Here is a 7,971-nt window from a genome sequence, read left to right on the forward strand (position 1 = left end):
ATACAATAATGCACTTTTAAATACATTTTCAGGTAAGTGATAGTAACAGAGCTTTTGGAACATGTCATTTACAATTAACAGCAGACCGAGTTTAATTTATTTGCAATATTAATTGTGTTTTCTGTAAATTTCGGTAAATATGTAGTTGAGCTGTATTTGTGGAAAAAAAATATGTTAAAAATCCGAACACCTTTATTGTATGCTCTTCAACTTCCTCTTTTCATTAAAAGCGCGGATGCAAGAAATTCCAAATACTTTAGGAGATATCGAATTTTTAAATTTCATCATATGTAGTTCAGCGGTATTTGCGGAAAAAATGTTAAAAACCTGAAAATACCTTTATTGTATGCTCTTCAACTTCCTCTTTTCATTAAAAGCGGCGGAGATAAGAAGTTTGTGAATGCCTAATTAATGAAAACGGTCGATTAGGTCAGGTCAGTTACGTTATAAATACTTTGAAACAAAGCGTACATTAAAAATAATATGAATTAATTTCAATGGTTCTTTATTTTTAAAGTATTTATAATGTAACTGACCTGACCTAACAAACCGGGACAATGGATGAACAGTAACAACTCGCGTAAATTTTTTTTGTTAACTTATTACTTGCACAACAATATTCAAAAAACAAATAAGACTTTAAAATTAGAAACGTTAAAAACTCAGCTAAGTTGGAGGCGGTAATTAAACACTGTTTTAAACAATAAATGAACTAATTCATCACGTATTTGTTTATTTGAATTCTGGCCTATCACGAACAATCACGTGACATCATTATCCAATAAAAAAATAGATACTCGTAAACAAGAAACAATGTTGAACGCCACATCAATGCACTTGTATTGTGATGAAATTTAAAAATTTGATATCTCCTAAAGTATTTGGAATTTCTTATATCCGCCGCTTTTAATGAAAAGAGGATGTTGAAAAGCATATAATAAAGGTATTTTCGGATTTTTAACATTTTTTTTCGCAAATACCGCTGAACTACATATGATGAAATTTAAAAATTTGATATCTCCTAAAGTATTTGGAATTTCTTACATCCGCCGCTTTTAATGAAAAGAGGAAGATGAAGAGCACACAATAAAAGTATTTTCAGATTTTTAACATTTTTTTTTCACAAATACCGCTCAACTACATATTTACCTAAATTTTAATTGCTCATCAATATATACCCCTAAGACTTTTACTGAGTATTGAATCCATTGAATTTTATGTTAAGCTCCTTTTCGTCCCTATTTCTAAATTAAATATAATTAGTAGTTTTATAAGCATTTAATACAAGTTTGTTATTCCCTGCCTGGTACAAACAAACTCAAGCGTTTCTATTGTACACATAAATGCTCAATGCAGTCCTTATTTCTCTGGCTGCAACATGGTCACGCACACTATTAGGTGGATCTACAGTGCGTGTGCTTGGGTAAACATACAAATTGTCATCGAAACGCTCATTGTTTACTTCACACATATTATGCAACACACAACACGCAAGTATTATTGTGGGTATGGTATTTATACCATGGTCCAATCTCTTAAGCAAACACCTCCATCTACCCTTCAGCCTGCCAAATGCTCGCTCTACAGTCATCCGAGCACTGCTATGCCTATAGTTATAATTCATTTGCACTTCAGTTAAGTTAACATCTGGGAATGGTTTCATAAGCCAAGGTAGTAACGGATATGCTGGATCTCCCAATAGATACACTGGTACTGAAACACCTTGTATGTCTTTTAACCAATTTGGAAACAATGTACCTGCACATCCTTTAGCATATATACTCGACTGGCTAAAAATTCGTGTGTCATGAACTTTTCCAGTCCAACCAGTATAACAATTCATGAAAAGACCTTCATGATCTACAACTGCTTGCATATGCATAGCATACCGACTTTTTCTAGAGTAATAGTCACTTGCATTTTCTGTGGGTGCCAAAATTTCAATTAGTGTTCCATCAATTGCACCCCCTACCTGAGGTAAGCCAGATACCACGTGAAAACCTCGAATGATAGCACGTAACCTGTTACTATTGGGAAGAATAATGTACTTAGGTAAGATCTTCTGAACAATAGTACTGCAAACTTTGTGGAATGCTATGACTATTGCAGCTTTAGAAACACCAAACAGTAAAGAAAGAGTCCTGAATTCTACATTTGTGGATAACTTCCACAAAGTTGCAGCCACAATTTTTTCACACGGCAACGGCACAGCATTAGAGCTGTAGCGAACCGTATGTATTCGTTACTGAGTAACGGGTGCGCCGTCTATATACGAGTAACGAAACGTTACACACGGCTGCATTTCGTTTAGAGCTGTAGCAAACCGTATGTATTCGTTACTGAGTAACGGGTGCGGCATCTAGTAACGAGTAACGAAACGTTACACACGAATGCATTTCGTTACTCGCATCTTTCGTACGTTTCACGCATGCGCGCGCGTATTCGTTACAAAGAACGATGTTTGTTTATTAATAAAAGTATGATTTGGAAATTCGTCGTCCAAGTTTTTTACTGTTTATTAAAGGTATTGTGTGTGTAGACAAAGTTTTAGATTCAAACAGAAACAACGTAAGAAAGTATTTTTTATAAATTATAAATATGTATGTTTTTGTTTTTTATAATCGCGTATTTTCACGTTTTATGTTCTTATCTTAAAATATATATTATAATAAAGCCGCTCTAATGAGAGTTAATTGTTTCTTGGTTAACAAAAGCTGTTAATTATCAAATATTTTTAATTGTTTATATTCGATTTATTTTTATTTACGCGACGTCATACTGTACGCGTACGAAATACGACTCGATTCGATGCTGTTACATAACATAGCATGTGCCATGTCATGCGGTATCAGAAGTAACGAGTAACGATACGAAAGTAACGAGTACTAATTGTTATAGTAACGAATACATACGGGTACACATTTTTTCGTTACTTTTACACCTCTAATTTCGTTACTCGCATGTTTCATATGTTTCACGCATGCTCGCGCATATTCGATGAATTTACGTTACAAAGAACGATGTTTGTTTATTAAGTAAAGTATAATTTGGAAATTCGTCGTCCAAGTTTTTTTACTGTTTATTAAAGGTATTGTGCGTGTAGACAAAGTTTGAGATTGGAGCAGAAACAACGTAAGAAAGTATTTTTTACAAATTAGAAATATGTATGTTTTTGTTTTTTTATTATCGCGAATTTTCACGTTTTTTTATTATCTTAAAAGAGATAATATAATAAGGCCGCTCTAATGAGATTTAATTGTTTCTTGGTTAACAAAAACTGTTCATTATCAAATATTGTTAATTGTATATATTCTAATTATTATTATTTACGCGACGTCATACTGTACGCGTACGCAATACGACTCGATTCGTTGCATGTTATGCCGTTATGCGGTATCAGAAGTAACGAGTAACGATACGATAGTAACGAGTACCAATTGTTATAGTAACGAATACATACGGGTACGCTTTTTTTCGTTACTTTTACACCTCTACACAGCATTCCTCATATTTGTATTCCTCTTTTGAATAAATGGACGCAATGTTTCACACAAAGACATGAAAGTACATTTTCGCATTCTCAAATTTGATGTCCACTGTTCATCATCCCACCAATCCAAGGAATCGGGCCACACACAGGAAGATTTTGGAAATGACCATAAACGCCGTGGCTGACGAATGAGTGCCCCAAAAACAGTTACTAGAAAAGTTGCAATCAACATTTTCTGTTCTTGCAAATGACGTCTGACACGAATCATTTTGTTTCGGAACCTTATTTCCTGACGACGTCTTCTTAACTGTTTCGTCAGCTGTTTCTGCCTTTGAAATTCAGAAATGCAATGCAATAAAATAATTACAGATTCATTTTCCATTTCAATACTGTATAAACAAGCGAGAAAATCCCGCGTTTTCTGGATACAAAATAGAGATCAACAACACAGTCATTCGTTGACAGTTGACAGTAGACAATCGGTTTTAGAGCCGAACACACTTTTCAGCAACAACCGTGTAACCGTACAGATTCGGATTTTGACCATCGAGTGCGACAGTTCACAGAGACTGTAATCTGTGGTCAGTCTGGATAGTGAATTACAGCATGATGTAAATTTGCAGGTTACCGAACATTTCACTATGGATGTGGATAATAGTAGTTTAACTAAGAGGAAATTGCTAACTGAGGAAGTTACTGAAGTTGATAGACAAGCTAAGGCTCATAAGATTGCAGATCCACAGCAACACAGTTCTCCTAATATCAGGTATGTTCATCGTTCAGAGTGTCGTTACCCCATTAACCATCCTGGCCCATATATTGTCCTGATAGAATCAATGCAACATAATATAGGTAACTTACACCCTTTGACCATTGGCAAAAAACTTCATCCTAACCCTTATATTGTCCAAATTCAGCGCTCGGGGCCTAACAGGCTGAAGATTACCTTCGCTACCCTACAGGCAGCGAACCAATTTGTTACCTCAGAGCAAGTCAAGTCACTTCAGGTTAAATGTCTTATTCCCCAAGGCCTAATCCAGCGGGAGGGATTGATCTATGGCATCCCTTTGGACGTGGCTGTTGACGATCTGCTAGAGGGTATCGAGTCCCCTCAACGCGTCATACATCTTGAGCGGTTGACTAAATGTATAGCTCCAGATACCCGGGTGCCCATTAAACTGGTTAAAGTGACGTTTGAGGGACAAACTCTTCCCGATTATATTGCCATCTTTAAAGAGCGTTACATCGTCAAACCGCGTGTTCAGTCAGTCCTTCAATGCCATCGATGTCACCGCTTTGGTCACTCGCTCAAGTTATGTCGATCTAAGGCTCTATCCTGTGCAATTTGCTCTCAGGAGCACTCCTTGGATACATGTCCCCATAACGATTCTCCATTATGTGTCAACTGCCGGGGTAACCACCCCTCCACGGACAAGGTTAAGTGCCCTGCTTGGGAATTTGAGAGGGAAATAAAACGGGTAATGGCCTACAATAATCTCTCATATTCGGAAGCGAGACAGCAGGTACAGCGCGCTACTGGTCGGATATACCCATTACCTAAAGATCGTATGGATCCCCACCACTTGCCGAGACTCACCAGCTTCCCCCCTCTGACGCAGCCTTCACCTATCGGTCCACAACACATTCCCATTTCTGATCACTCTTACGCACAGGCTCTTCACTCCGACTCCCCGAATCCACCCCTTCGACCGGATGGGTACAGGGTTTGCTATAAAGCAGTGCCACCGATCACGAATGTAACAAGTCAGAATTCTTTCAATCTTCAACATTATTATTCTCAGTTTCGGCCCTACACGCCTGACATCACCAATGGTGTGGCACTGCCGGGGCCTCCCGACGGAGGACTGTCCTCTTCTCCCCCTATGATGCATACGCGTCATCCTTCACAGGATGCCCTTCAGGACACTTCCTCTTCTGACGTAGCTCCACCTCCACACTCCACACGATTAAGGCTTAACATGGAAAAACTTAAGTCATTGGTCGATACCATTGACATTATGATAGCTACAGCTAAAAAGGAAACTGATTACGCCTTCGACAAAGAAAGCCTCATCGCGGCTTTTGTCCAGGTGCTCGTTTAACAATGCTTCTCAAACACCCCTTCTTGCTTCTTCAGTGGAATGCGCAATCTCTTTCGGCTAATAGGTTCCCCCTGCTCCATTTTCTCTCTACAGTCTCATGTGATGCAGTTCTTCTTACAGAAACTCTTTTAAATTCAGGACATCATGTTACTTTTCCCGGCTATAACTTCTACCTCTCGAAAAAGTTGGATAGGGGTACGGCCATTCTGGTCTCTCGAAGACATCCCAGCACGGAAATTAACGTGTCCTTCCCTCCCTCTATGCAACGCGTAGATGCTATCGCTATCAGGCTCCTCCTTGATGATGTTCCCCTCACCATTGTCTCGATTTATGTCCACCCCCGATCTTCTTATACATCTCAAAATTGGGAAGACTTTTTTCAACAATTCGATGGTGCTGTGTTCATTGGGGGTGATTTTAATGCCCATCATGTTTTCTGGGGCAACAAATCTAATGATGCAGCTGGGATCAATCTTCTTGACTATTTACATACGTCTCCTTATATTCTATTAAATGGTACACAACACACCTGGATGGGTCCTCCTACTGCGTCATCTACTGCAATCGATCTCTCTTTCATAACGTCTAATCTGGCTGGCAACTTTAAATGGGAGGTTCTTTCGGACAACTGGGGCAGTGACCACTTCCCTATTCTTATCACCACGTCACTCCCCACTACCCAATGGCACTCAGAATCACACTGGTATTATACTTTTCTTTCATCACGGGCCGATTGGACTTTGTTTTCTTCGTGGCTGGAATCTCGGACCGCTGCTACGTTCTGCTCTTCCAATGATGACCTCCTTCACTTATACTCTAGCTTCTATAATAACCTCTTCCAAGCAGCTTGCGCATCTATGCCATTCCGGTTAAAGGGTCCTGTACATAAACAAAGTAAGGCTCCCTGGTGGGATGAACACTGTGCCAGTGCCAATCGGCAGCGCTTAAACGCCTTACGGACGTACAAAACACGGTCTACTTTGGACAACTTTATACTTCTTAAAAAATCCCAAGCATTTGCTAAGTTAACCTGGAAAAAACGTAAACAAGCTCACTGGCAATCTTACTGTGAATCTTTTTCACGTTCTACCTCTCTGAAAACGTTATGGCGACAATTCAATACTTTTAGACATAGTCTCACATCCACGGCCTGGGCATCTCTGCCTCCCCACTTACTCCATGACTTCATGTCACTGGTCGCTCCTCCTACAGTTTCTCCTCCGCCTTTCCTCGATGACGTTCCTCCGGTTCGCCCCACGTCAAAGGATAAGGACTGTACCTCGCTCCTACAAGACTTTTCTTTTTCAGAACTCTCTCAATGTGTCCAGACTACGCCTGATTCTGCACCCGGACCGGACTTGGTTACTTATAGTATGATCCGTCATCTTCCTGTAAATGCGCAGTCCTTCTTATTGCACATTTTTAACCTCATTCTACGGCTTGGCATTATTCCACCTAGCTGGCGCGAATTCTACATCCTTCCGATACTTAAACCAGGCAAGTCTCCTCTTGAGGCCACCTCCTATAGACCTATCGCTCTCCGTTCGTGCTTGGCTAAATTATTTGAGAAGTTACTCAAAAATCGGTTGGTGTGGTGGTTCGAGTATCATAACCTCCTTCGTCCAGAACAATTTGGCTTTCGTTCTGGTATGGGCACTGAAGATGCAATCTGCTCCCTTTACTCTCAAATTCGTTTAGCCTTTCAACGTAAAGAGATATTCTCTGCCATATTCATGGACATATCTGCGGCTTTTGATAATGTCCAACTTCCCATCCTGTACTCGAAACTATATGCATTAGGACTTCCTAGTCAGATTATCAGGATCCTTTCTGCCTTACTCTCTTCTCGTACTTATACACCGCGGATGGTACGACCTGCACCTTACACCCGCCAGGTGTCCCAGGGATTAGTGCAAGGAAGCTCTCTTAGCCCTCTTCTCTTCCTTCTCTATACTCAAGACCTTATATTTCACATTGGAACTTCGGCTAAATTAACTGCGTACGCCGATGATGTGGTGTTGTGGTATCGTGGTTCTACTATTCTTGACACTAGTACTACTCTTTCAGCTGCACTCACTAAGGCTCAACATTGGTTGGGAACGCATGGGTTCAGTCTGTCCCTATCGAAAACGAAGATAATTCACTTCACACGAAAACGGGTTACGACGCCTGCTCATGCTATTTCATTGGATGGTGTTCCCTTACCTATAGTCACGTGCATCAAATACCTTGGTGTTTTCTTAGATCAACGAATGCTCGGTATCGCTCACATTAATTATGTCATTGATAAATGCTCTCGTCGGTTACACCTCCTTAAGGCTCTAGCGGGGAAAACTTGGGGGGCTGATGTCCGTAGTCTTCGCTCATTTTACATTTCTA

Source organism: Bacillus rossius, chromosome 17 (assembly GCF_032445375.1).
Source record: "Bacillus rossius redtenbacheri isolate Brsri chromosome 17, Brsri_v3, whole genome shotgun sequence".
Lineage (NCBI taxonomy): Eukaryota > Metazoa > Arthropoda > Insecta > Phasmatodea > Bacillidae > Bacillus > Bacillus rossius.